The 13,111-nt window shown below is 42.8% G+C and overlaps 1 protein-coding gene across 1 annotated transcript in view; it reads right to left on the bottom strand.

Moving 5' to 3' along the window:
- Positions 1 to 13,111, bottom strand: part of LOC146665243 (uncharacterized) — a 466,438-nt gene that overhangs the window by 299,959 nt on the left and 153,368 nt on the right. The window lies entirely within an intron of this gene.

The following is a 13,111-nucleotide window of genomic DNA, read 5'->3' on the forward strand; positions in this document are numbered from 1 at the left end:
AAACAAACAAACAAACTAACAACCATGTTATTTTACAGAAACTGATACTTATGTTTAACCACACAGAGGGTTTTTCAGACCCTATCATGGGCCATAGCCTTGCAAAGGATTTAAAAATACAAATTTTCCACAAATTTTATCATTTATTGGGAAGTAAAAAATTCCTTTAAAATGCGTTTTTGAGGTCTTATATTTGCGTATATTCAAAGTAAGATTAGTAATTTACAGGCAGACTATTGGCTCTTTGAGGCTTTACTTAACCATATCATAGCTCAAAGCTAAATTCAAACGTCAGCAAAGTGTATGCTCACTGTAAGAGTAGCTAGGAGTTAAAGTGGGATTTGGCAGGTGGGAAAATTCCAAGATCAGCTTTAGCAGTACAGTGGAGACACAAGAATCACTTAGAAATGTGTCTGTACAGATTTTACCTTCTGTACAGGCTGTGATGAACTGACCTGTAAAGTTCCTGGTGCTCTGAAATTATCTGCTCTTTGTGGATTTAGCCAGCTGAATTACACAGTCTATATGGCGTTTGCAAACCCCTTGACACCATAAAGCTGGTATTGCAGGTAAAATTGCAGTAAAATTCAGTGAGTGAATGTAAACATCAGCATCAGCTTAAATATAAATTGTAAATTGTTGCCTGCTACCCTTGAGGAACACTGACCATTAACACTACGGCCTGCTCTGCACCAAACTTCAACACAGTACTGGAAACTAACAACTCTAGCCTGTACTAAACTGCCCAGTTTTTCATTCAGCCGAATGACACAAAATCACTATACTCTAGTTTATTTTGTAACATATTTTACAAAATCCAGAAACACATCATGATAGATCCTATATAAGTTTTTTTTTTTTCTTTTTGGAAAGAAAAATTTAAAATTAAAGGAGACACTGAATTAACATTTCGGTTTTACTTAATCTTTTATCTTCCTTTCGAGACTTTCTTAAGTCTTTCTCATATCTTTTTTTACTGTGAAGTTCAGCAACTATACATTTAGCTGCCAAGATACGCTATATGTATAGTTGCATAGTTTTTGTGTTTGGTGAAGTGCATTTCAAATTACCTGCTCCTCAAAAAAAATAAAAACTCCGGTTTATGTTTACTCCTCTTCGGTAGCATGAAGAGGGCGACCGTGGCTCAGGGGGTTGGGAAGCGTATCTGTAACCGGAAGGTCGCCGGTTCGATCCCGGGGCTCTCTGTCCTGGTCGTTGTGTCCTTGGGCAAGACACTTTACCCTACTTGCCTACTGGTGATGGCCAGAGGGGCTGATGGCGCGATATGGCAGCCTCGCTTCTGTCAGTCTGCCCCAGGGCAGCTGTGGCTACAACTGTAGCTGCCTCCACCAGTGTGTGAATGTGAGAGTGAATGAATAGTGGCATTGTAAAGCACTTTGGGTGCCTTGAAAAGCGCTATATAAATCCAATCCATTATTATGAGTGTGATTTTGACATCCGCACCTTAAATGCATCACAATGACAGGAGGGAAAAAAGGCTGCATTGAGGGTGTAACCAAGAACATGAAATGCATTTTCTTATTCCTGCTCATCTATCTTCATGCTGTCAGCTGGAAGTAGCAGTGGCTGCAGCACATGAAAAATCACTTGATAGTGTTATGTTCTAAATCTTCCTATTAGATTTAAAATTCATTTACTGAAGATGCTGGATTAATATTCCAGATTTTTCTGCCCCTCTTTAATCCTTACCATCTTGTTGATATTTAATAAGTAGAATATTTACAGTAGTTACAATCTTACCATAATGTATTTTATGATGGCATTACCCAATCAGCAGGAAATACAAACCATAGATGCAACTGGCCTGAAGGCTGCAGGCTATATATATATCTATACCTCTATCTGTCTATCTAAAGATGGTTAAGATACGCCAGATTATACCACAAACTGTGATCCATATCCTTCCGTTCCCAACAGTCCCAGTATTATTAGTAAGCACCTGACCTCAGCAAGAAAAAAAAGTACTTTCTATGAACAGTTTCAAACAAATGAGGTCAACCAGAGTGAAATAATAAAAGTTCTATTGTTTTCACAGGCTTGTAAACACAGGCTGAGTCAGAAATTGTCTAAACGAAACACCCAGCATACATCATTAGACATACACGCACAATTAAGGGCATGCTGAGGTTTGTCACATGGAATGTAAATGGAGCTGGCACCAGAGGAAAGAGGTTAAAAATATTTAACCAGCTTAAAAAACTACAGGCAGATGTTGTTTTATTACAAGAAACTCACAAACCTGTCACAGGTTTAAATGAACTTAAAACACCTGAGTTTCCTAACGTGTTTGCAGCCGGTTATAATTCTAGACAACGGGGAGTAGCAATTTTAATACATAAAAATGTTAATTTTACAGTACTCGATACAGTTATAGATCCAGAGGGTAGATTTCTAATTATTAAACTATCAATATTGAACAAAAAACTATGTATTGTTAGTATATATGGTCCAAATGTTTATGAACCCTCATTCTTCCACGGTTTTTTTAGTGCACTCTCTGAACACCTTGATTGCACACTCATTCTTGGCGGTGACCTCAACCTTGGACTAAATGAAGAAATGGATAGGCTCAACACAACAGGAACTCAGCGTAATTGGCAGTCCACAAATATAATCAAACAGTATTATATATGAACGACTTTGGTCTTTGCGATGCATGGCGCTCTCTTCACCCCACCAGTAAGGAATATACTTTTTTCTCGCATGTTCATCACTCTTACTCTCGTCTGGATTATTTTTTGGTCAGCAGCTCACTGCTGTGTGACATTTCAGACACTGAGATTCATCCTATAGCTGTCAGCGATCATGCTCCTGTATCTTTAACACTAATGCACAAGAATAATACTACGCCAAGTAAAAACTGGAGATTTAATATATCACTACTTAAAGATGAAGACTTTATTAAATACTTTAAAAAGGAATGGACTTCATATTTAGACTTTAATGACACTCCCGGAATATCTGCTTCTGTTCTATGGGAAGCAGGGAAAGCTGTGATGAGAGGTAAAATAATTTCTTTCTCATCACACAAAAAGAAAGAAGAAAACAAAAATATTCAGGAATTAGAAAAAAACATCAAATCACTAGAAGAAGCCTACGCGTCCCACCAAGATCAGGAAACATTGAACAAAATATGCAAAACAAAACTAGAATTAAATGAAACTATTAATAAAAAAACACAATTCCTTATACAAAGACTTCGCTTGCAGAATTTTGAACACAGTAACAAATCAGGTCGATTTCTAGCTAACCAGCTAAAAATAAATAAAGAAAAAATAACTATATGTGCTGCTAAAGATTTATCGGGGAACACAATATATGATCCTGGAAGAATAAACAACATTTTTAGGGATTTCTATGAAACTTTATACTCACCACAAATAAACCCATCTAAAAATGAAATTGATCTGTTTCTTGACAATGTAACTCTTCCAAAATTACTAGACAGTCAAGCAATGGAACTGGATTCGCCACTGACGCCAAGTGAACTCCAGGAAGCCCTGATAAGTATGCCCAATAATAAGGCTCCAGGTCCAGACGGCTTCCCTGCAGAATTCTACAAAGAATTCTGGACAATTTTGGCACCAGTATTCCACAGCATGTTGCAGGAAATCGAGGAAAAGGGCAGACTACCACCAAATATGAATTCTGCCAACATTAGTCTCCTGCTAAAACCAGGCAAAGACCCTTTATTTCCCTCAAGCTATCGTCCAATTTCTCTTTTAAATGTAGACCTTAAAATAATCTGCAAAGCTCTCTCAAAGAGATTAGAGAAAATGACCCCCCTCTTAATTCATCCTGACCAAACTGGTTTCATAAAAGGTCGGCACTCCTCAACAAACACTCGTAGATTACTTAATTTAATAGACTACTCATACGATAAAAACATCGAAACCATAATATTATCTCTAGATGCAGAAAAAGCATTTGACAGAGTTAATTGGAAATTTTTATTCGCAACTTTACACAAATTTGGTTTTGGAAACTCTTTCATAAACTGGATAAGAATATTATACAATTCCCCAACGGCTCGTATCAGAACAAATGACCAGACATCCTCCAGCTTCTGTCTCCTGAGGGGCACCAGACAGGGATGCCCACTCTCCCCTTCACTTTTTGCAATTTTTATCGAACCTCTAGCAGCAGCATTTAGACAGGCTACAACAATTAAGGGCATAAAATGTAAGAACATAGAACATAAAATCAGTCTCTATGCGGATGATGTGTTGCTTTTTCTGCAAAACACACAAACCAACCTCTCTGAGGTAATTACTTTAATAAACTGGTTTTCAAGAGTTTCAGATTATTCAATTAACTGGCCAAAATCTACAGTTCTCCCCATTAACTGCTCCTTCCATAATTCTTCCTCTGCCCCACTGCAATCCGGAAATATTAAATATTTAGGTATTAATGTCTCTCCTAAGCTTTCAGACTTAACTAAACTAAACCACATCCCACTTCTAAAGAAAGTAGAAGGCGATCTGACTAGATGGAAATCTTTACCCATATCACTCATGGGAAGGGTCGCCACTATAAAAATGATGATCTTGCCAAAAATAAATTACTTATTTTTGATGATCCCTAACAAACCATCACAAGATTGGTTCAGATCTCTGGATTCATATATTTCCAAATTCCTTTGGAAAGATAAACCCCCGCGTATTAGCTTAAAAACGCTACAAAGAACCAAGGATAGAGGAGGATTAGATCTGCCTAATTTTCACCAATACTTCTTAGCCAACAGGCTTCAGTTCATCTCAGAATGGTTAAAACATACCTTCTTAGTTGAGCCCTGGCTAGATGTTGAACAGGCACTATGCAAGGATCTAGAGATTTCAGACCTACCATTTATTAGCTCAAACATCAAAAGACATGAATGCTTTAAAAGTATCAACATCAGCTTTTCTCTAACAGCATGGTGGGAGTTTCTAAAAATAACGGAGTCTTCATTAATCCCATGCAAACGTACACCTATCTGGAATAACCCTGACATACTACAAAACAATAATATGATTAATTTCCCAGAATGGAGTTGTAAAGGAATTAAATACTTAGAACATATATTAGAGGGAACAGAATTTATTCCATTTGACAGACTAGTTGAACAATATGGGATCAACAAGACAAGGTTTTTAGAATATCAACTAATTAAATCCATAGTAAAAAAGAAATTTCACCTCAGTCAAGTTGAATTACAAACACCACTAAGTGCGGCACATTTTCTTACTCTTAAATCCCCCAAATTATTATCTAAAATATACAGAACACTTTCTAAATTAGATGAATCAATATCCCTTCCTACTGCAAAGTGGGAAGCAGATTTATCAGTCAACCTAGACCAAAACTTCTGGTCTCAGATTTGCTTAAAAACTTTTAAATTAATTAAAAATCCCAGTCTGCAATTAATACAATACAAAATACTTCATAGAGTGCACTATACAGGTCATCGGATGTTCAAGATGGGCTTTACATCTTCCAACAACTGCTCACACTGTCAAGGCAATACACCAGACAATTACATCCACGCTCTTTGGTTCTGTCCACCAGTGCAAAAGTTTTGGCGCGAGATATGTGAAGACTTATCAAAGTGTCTGAAATGTAACATTCCAACTTCCCCCTTAGTGTGTCTACTGGGCAGCTTAGATAATGTCACTTCAGAAAAGAATATAGCCCATATGATCTTCACTGCCCTATGCATAGCCAAGAAAACAGTCCTCATGAACTGGAAAAATAAAAATAATCTTAATTCTAACCAATATAGAAATTATCTATTAGATTACATTAGTCTTGACACAGCCTCTGCCACCACATTAGATCAATTGCTCTGGGCCCCTTTTATCAGCTCCATCACCTAGTGGGGGTGGGGGGTCATAGTTTGGTCCCGCCTTCACTGTTGTGATTGGTGAGGGGGTAGGGACAGGCTTAGGGCGTCGGGGGGTTCCCCGGAGGCATCTTCCTTGGGGGGCTCAACCCGGGGTAGCGGTCATGTCCGGTTAGGGGCTCTGTTGGCTCTCCGGTGACTGTTTCCTCGCGGCTGCGTGCAGCGGGGCTAGGGGAGGGTCTGTGCTGACGGACGTGGGTTACTGACCTGGCAACCTGGCTGCCCCTGGGTGGATCCGGGATGGGCGTGAGGTTCTGGGGGCGCTCCGTCTCTGGGCTGGGGCCCGGGCCGGGCCTCGGGGGCTTGGGTCCTGGTTGGTGTGTTGCCGGGGTTGTGGGCGGGTGGGTGCATGGGGGCCCGGCCCTGGAGCAGGGTGCCGCCGGTGCGTCGAGCCGCCTGGGGGGCTCTTCAACTGGTGGGGGGGATGGTCACATCTTGCAGGAGCTTTCTTCTCTTCAGGAACTCTCTGCAGGAGGGGGAGATACAGGAGAGGTGGAGGAAGATCTCAGCCTGGGCGTTTACCGTCTTATGTAGTCTGGAAGATGTGTGGATGGTGGGGTGGGTGCAGTTTTCTCTGTGGTGGGGTTGGGTGGACTGTCCAGGGCTCTGTGGAGCCGGAGGGCGCTACTTCACTGGGCCCCGGTCTGATGGGCCTGGGCCCCCCTTCCCTGGCGGGTCGCGGAGGGTGGGAGTGCCTACTGGGGTCAGCGGGGGAGCTGGCCCCAGGGAGGGGTTACCTGCCCCTCCCTTCCTTCCCTCCCCATCTCCAGCTGCCTCCCTCTTCCCGCTCCTCCACAACCACCCACACATGCAGGGCCTTGGAGTGGGGGTATGTCACCAGGGTGCAGAGGAGGCTACCCCCCCCCCCCGTCCCCTTCTGGCTGCCTCTGCCTCAATTTTATCCCACATCTTAGACATTCACATTATTCACACTCTCATTACACATACATATAGGATCTTGGGGGTGGGCACAATCACGGAGTCCAAATTACCATCAGGGTGTATACCTCACCCCTGACGTCGTTGCCCACCTCTCAATTTTAAATACACTTAGTCATTGAGGGCTAGCAGGAGGGACTATGCGCTTACCTGCTGCTCCTTGGCAGGTAGCTCCATGCCCTCCTGGGTTTTAATTGCACCTTAGAACACATATGCATCAACACTACAATGAGCGGGTGGAGGGAGGTTTGGAGTCTTCTCCCACCCCCATTCTCCGCGGCCTGCTGGAGCGGGAGGGCTAGTAGGAGGAGTTGGCCGTCCGACTGCGGTCTGGGGTGTGGGGCCTCCCTGCTGCTGCGGAGTCGGGGTGGTCTGCCTCTCCCCACCGCAGGGAAAAGGGTAACACCACCTGGGTCTGGGTGCAATTCCCCCCTCCAGGGGCAAGGGTACCTAGACCCGGTTTGTAGAGTACGCTTGGGGAGTGTGATTGTGTGTACAGCGTCTCTTTATGTCTGTCTCCACGTTGGTTGAGTGTGGAGTGAGTGCATATGAGAGCATGAGGGTGGGAATGGATGTTTGTGTCTGTGTGTGCCTGTATGTCTGTGTCTATATGTCAGGTTGGGTATCAGACGCCACCTCTCTGGGGACACCTCAGGCCCTCCAAGGTTTGGAGGCCTATCTCCACCCACCACCACTTCCCCTGCCGGTGGCGGACTCCCTCAGGTGTCGGTGTGTTGGTGGTTCTTTGTGTCTGGGGGTGGGCGTCCGGGTACACACCGGCTCACTCCTTGGCGGCCGCTTGTCGGGGCCTGGGGCCTGGGGCTCGCTCGGGCCCCTTTGGAGGTGGGGTGCCCCCGGCCTCTCGGCCTGGGGCTCGGTCACTCAGGCACAGCTGGGGGCCGGCGGAGCTCACGGGCGCGTCACTGCAACTCCCCCTGACTTCTGCTCCGCGGCTGTTGGGCGAGCCCTCATCTGGGACTCTCCTCAGCTCTTACTGGAACAGTGGCGCGGCTGCCCCTCTGTTGGTCTTCCATGGTCTCTTGTGTTCTGGGGGCCTCTGGATGTCTGGAGTTTTGAGCTCCTCCATACCCGCTTCACACCCTGGAGGACGGGGCTGTGGCCCCCCCACACTCCCTAGCAGATCATTACATGGAGAAACCTTTGGAATGCAAGCATGCTGATCCACACAGGTATGCACACATGGGTATTCACAGACGCGGACTAAAGCTTTCTTGGCTGCTGCCTCAAAGCACACTGTGCGCTGTCTATCTTGCGTGCTGCACAATATCGTTTATTATTTAGTAAATATTGATATCTATGACTAGCTAGTTTATTGTGATGGTGCTTTGTTTTCTCTATTATTATGTTGCTCTTTGTTGTTTGCTGTCTCCTCTGTTTGTTTTTTTTGTTTGTTTTTTTTTTTTTTTTTCTCCATACAGGTGACCCAGGAGTTCTTTTTTTTTCTTCTCTCTCTTCCCCCCCCTTCTCACCGTCTCTTCTCCCCTTTGGTTTTCTTTCTTTCTCTCCCCCTCTTTCTCTCATTCATTCCCCCTGTCCTATTTATTAAAAAAAAAAAAAGAAATTAGAAAAGCATATGAAAATAGATCATACAAGTGTACGTTAAAGGTAGGCCTCCGTGGAGGACAGAGTCGTTATACACTAATGGAAACGGGCTTCAGTATTTGACATGGTACAAACTAGAACTGTAAGCCGTACAACAATATTTTGTTGCGTTCTGTAGTATTCTTGTTTTCTTAGAATTTCCCCTAAAAAGTGACACGACAATCCCAGTTAATATAAAAGCTATTCCTCAAGATTCCTAGCGCTTAAAAGGGCTCCTAAGGCGAGATCTGCTAAGAGCAGGGAAGAGGACTTTTAGTGGCTTAGGAGTTCCCCTAAGCAGCTGCACAAAATGGCCAACAGAAGAGGCAGGAGAGATGTCCTGCAAACACTGGATGACAGGGAATTATTGAGACGCTACAGATTGGATCGTGCAGGAATCATGTTTGTGGTGGATCTCCTTAGAGATGCAATTACTTCACCAACTCGACGCCACAACGCTATTACACCGAAGACGAAAGTAATCACAACCCTGAGGTATTTGGCAACTGGGAAAATGCAACAATGCAGCAGTGATGACTTGGGTCTGTCCCAATCCTCTGTCAGCAGAGTCATCACCCAAACACTGACAGCTTTGTCACAACCTAATATTGTGACACAATTTGTTTCATTCCCGCTGGATGCCCGCACTTTACACACACATAAAAGGGCATTTATGGACATTGCAGGATTCCCTGGCGTTGTGGGTGTAATTGATGGAACACATGTGAGAATAATTGCGCCATCAGAGGACGAGGCTGTCTTTGTTAACAGGAGGAATTTCCACAGCATCAATGTGCAAATAGTCTTCAATGCGGCCTGTAAGATTTTGGACATTGTGGCTAAACGGCCAGGCTCCACACATGATGCGAGAATGCTCTCCGAGAGTGGCATCAGACAGCTTTTTGAGAGACGCTATGTGCCAGCTAATTGCCACTTGTTAGGGGACAGTGGCTACCCATGCAAACCATGGCTCCTTACACCTTACCTCCAGCCATGCCAAGGGCCCCAACTAAACTATAACAGGTAAGCCAAACAATACAAAAATCATGGAAATGAAATGCAAGAAATATGTTAGAGCATCCAAGTAGTGCAATATTTCCATCAAATAATTAAAGGTCTCTGTATTCTATTGTAGGGCCCACAAGACAACAAGAGCGGTGGTGGAGCATGGCATAGGCCAGCTTAAGAGGCGCTTTCATGTTCTCCACGGAGAGGTGCGGCTGAGGCCTGAAAAAGTCAGCAAAGTCATGATAGCCTGTGCAATATTACACAATATTTGCAAGGTTAGACAGATTGCAGAACCTCTGGAGGATGGCGATGAGGATGAGGACAACGATGAGGATGGTGGTGAAGAAGATATTTACATTCCACAGGGGAACCTAGCCCAGAGTGGACTGCCTTACAGGGCAAACTTCACAAATTTACATTTCAGGCAAGCTGTAGCCCCATGTCTTTTGAGAACTTGTGATGGTATTAAGAACTACCACAGTTTTACTGCACATCACCTGCAATTGTTAAATGCAAGACACAGAACACAATCTGTAAATGGTTTATTTTTTAGGTGTTCAGTTTTAAGGTGGTAGTATTCCTCCTGAAGGGAAAGGACTTCTTTTTGTTTTTCAAACACATCAATTGTGAGTTGCAATCTGCTCTCCTGCAGGGGTGCTGACGGAGCAGGTGCTGCAGATGGGAATGGTGTTTGATCCGCTGGGCTATCCTGATATTGTGTCCCAGGCGCGCCTTTTGCCTTGGCTAGTGACAGTTGGGCCAAATTTTCCTCGTAACATACCTTTATGTTCGTTCACCAACTGGGCCAGCAACAAACCTTGCTCCTCAGTCCAGTTCGGCTTGCGAGTCCTTTTTTTTTCCTCCATTTTCTGTGTTTGTAGGATATTTGTTAACAAGCCTTTATAAATAGACCAGCCAGCAATCACAGACATTGATAAAAGCTGAGCCGTGTTACCCTCGTTAAGACCACACTGGACTTGTAACGTTGTGATTTCCACTTCATTAAGGACAGCCCCTTGAGATAGGCCATCTTGTTTTCAATGGGGTCCATATGGGAGTGAAAGTACAAAATATGCCAGCTAGGATATTAATATGAGCAAATAAGACACGAATCATTATTTGAACAGGGTGTAATGAGTTTAAGTTTTCACATATTTTAGATTCTAATGTTAGGCTATAACCCCTACAGCTTACTATTCATTTTCCAGATATTTTCTTGAATGTGAAATATTATTTACAATTCCAGTCAGCATAAGATTAGAGTGTATAATTATGTTTATTGATTTGAGGGTACATCCTTTGCTCATTATCACCAAAAGCTCATTTCCATCAAACTTGTAGGATCAACCAATCACGGCTTTTGAAATGATGACTCATACCTAGCAACGGGGTCAACCACACCTCCTCACTAAGATAGGATTTCCCAACCATTCCTTGCTCAGAGTTCAATGAAAATGTTCTGGAATCACTTCGAAGCTAAAACTCCTGGCAAGGAATTTTTAGGTTAAGTTAGGAGCTCTCTGAGAGGATTCTCAGAATCTTTAGGGATACGGGCCCAGATCTTTTACAGTACAGTTAATGAGAACCTCTTGTGCTGTCTATGGTTCTGAAATTATATGTTTGAGTGTAATTAAACTTAATTAAGGAGAAATGTGTTTTCAAACTGATGTCCATCCAAAGCCAACTTTACTTTAAGGTCCAAAGTCAAAGCCATTACCTGTCTGTTCTCTCCGTTCATTAACCATTTCCCTTTGAACCCCATTGCATAGGCTGTAAAAGTCCTGCCACAGAAGCCACAAGACGTTAAAAAGAACCCAATGCCAAAAATGTTGTTGCCGCTGGTATTACTTGAGTGCTTTAGGTCCTCAGCTAATCTCTGAGTTCATTGAGAAAATTTAGAATTAGGTGGATGATAATCTATATGGTGTTATCACATCTTTGTCCTGGATTCCAAATTCACACAAGTGGAGAAATGTCTCACTCTTTTCCTGTTGCAATAACTGCAAACTGTCAAGTTTAAAAAATAAGACAAGCTTCTTTTTTTCCCCTGTTGAATACTGGCACAATTAGCAGTAAACTGTCTGTCATTCAATTTGCATGCTTGATTTAAAGATATTTTAATCAATATTTATTTTGCACCTTGAGAAAGGAACTCTGAGGTCCCAAAACCCACATGTAAGAGGTTCTTTTATGAATTGTAAAATGACTCAGTTTTAAAATTTTACACAATGGCAAGCATTCACCTGTCATTTTAATAATAATAATAATATGTTTATGTTAGTCCTCGTAGGGAAATACTCCTCTGCATTTAACCCATTCACCCAGTGAAGCAGTGGGCAGCCACCAATGCAGCACCCGGGGAGCAGTGTGTAGGGACGGTACCTTGCTCAGGGGTACCTCAGGGTAGCCGTTCAGTGGAGTCGAACCCCCGACCTTCCGATCGTGGGGTAACCACTCTACCTCCTGAGCTATCCCTGCCCTTTTAAATACATTTAAAAAATTAAAAATGAATTTACAACTGAAAATTCTAATCAGTTACGGCAAATCTGAGACATCAGGTAAACTGATATCATAAGTCACTTCCACATTAAAGACAAAGGAACACAGAGAGGAACAGACAGTACCACCAAAGATAGTTATATTTAGGGATACAGCAGAAGCAATACTGTAAGTTTATTGGTGAGTCCACGGTGTCTATGCTGTAAGAACTGACTGAAACTAGAATTGGGACTGATGTCTTTCCTGTTCATGCTGTGAAGTTGCTTTTGTTCTGTTGCCTCTTTGTAGTTGGTTATGTGGAACAGATGAGACCAATGCAAATATATATGCGGTGTTAGACCTTCACCAACTTCACTTTTTAAATCAGGAGCAACAACAACAAACATAATCAAACGTATAAATCAGCACCAGTGGCTGAAAATTCATCACGACTTCTAGACTGCGCTTATTGCTATTTTAGTCTTATCATGTATTTCAGGTAGCAGATTGTTTAGTACTATTTCGAGCTATGAGGTGTGCAGTGACTGCCTCTGGAGCTGTTGGCCAACAGGGTGTCAGTGGAAACTGTGCTACTGTTGGCCAAAGTCAAAGGTGAAGGAGACAGGGAAGGTGTGTTAGGAGATCAGGAGAAGGAAGGAAAGGTTGAAACATGGAAGTGAGAATAGGGACTTTAAATGTAGGCACTATGACTGGTAAAGGGAGAGAGTTAGCGGATATGATGGAAGATAGACTGTATGTGTCTTGTGTGTGCAAGAGAACAGTTTGAAGGGAAGTAAGGCCAGGAGCATTGGTGGTGGGTTAAAGTTATTCTACCATGGTGTAGACAGGAAGTAAAACAGAGTAGGGGAAATATTGAAGGAAGAATATATCAGTAGTATTGTGGAGGTGAGAAGAGTTTCAGACAGGATCATGAGTTTAAAACTGGAAACTGAAAGGGTGATGTTTAATGTTGTCAGTGCATATTCCCTACAAGTTAGGTGCCAATTAGAAGATAAAAGGCAATTGTGAAATTGGATGAAGTGGTAGAGTGTCCTTGAGTGTAGAGAGCGGTGATTGCAGAATATTTCAATGGACATATAGGTGAAGCAAACAAGGGTGATGAGGAGGTGTTGGATAAGCAACAGTGACTTTTTAACCAGTTTTGTGATTCTAGGGACGGAG

The sequence above is a fragment of the Rhamphochromis longiceps genome, linkage group LG7 (assembly GCF_057381845.1).
Source record: "Rhamphochromis longiceps isolate RC_006_pf linkage group LG7, R_longiceps_female_GT1.1, whole genome shotgun sequence".
NCBI classification, from domain to species: Eukaryota; Metazoa; Chordata; class Actinopteri; order Cichliformes; family Cichlidae; genus Rhamphochromis; species Rhamphochromis longiceps.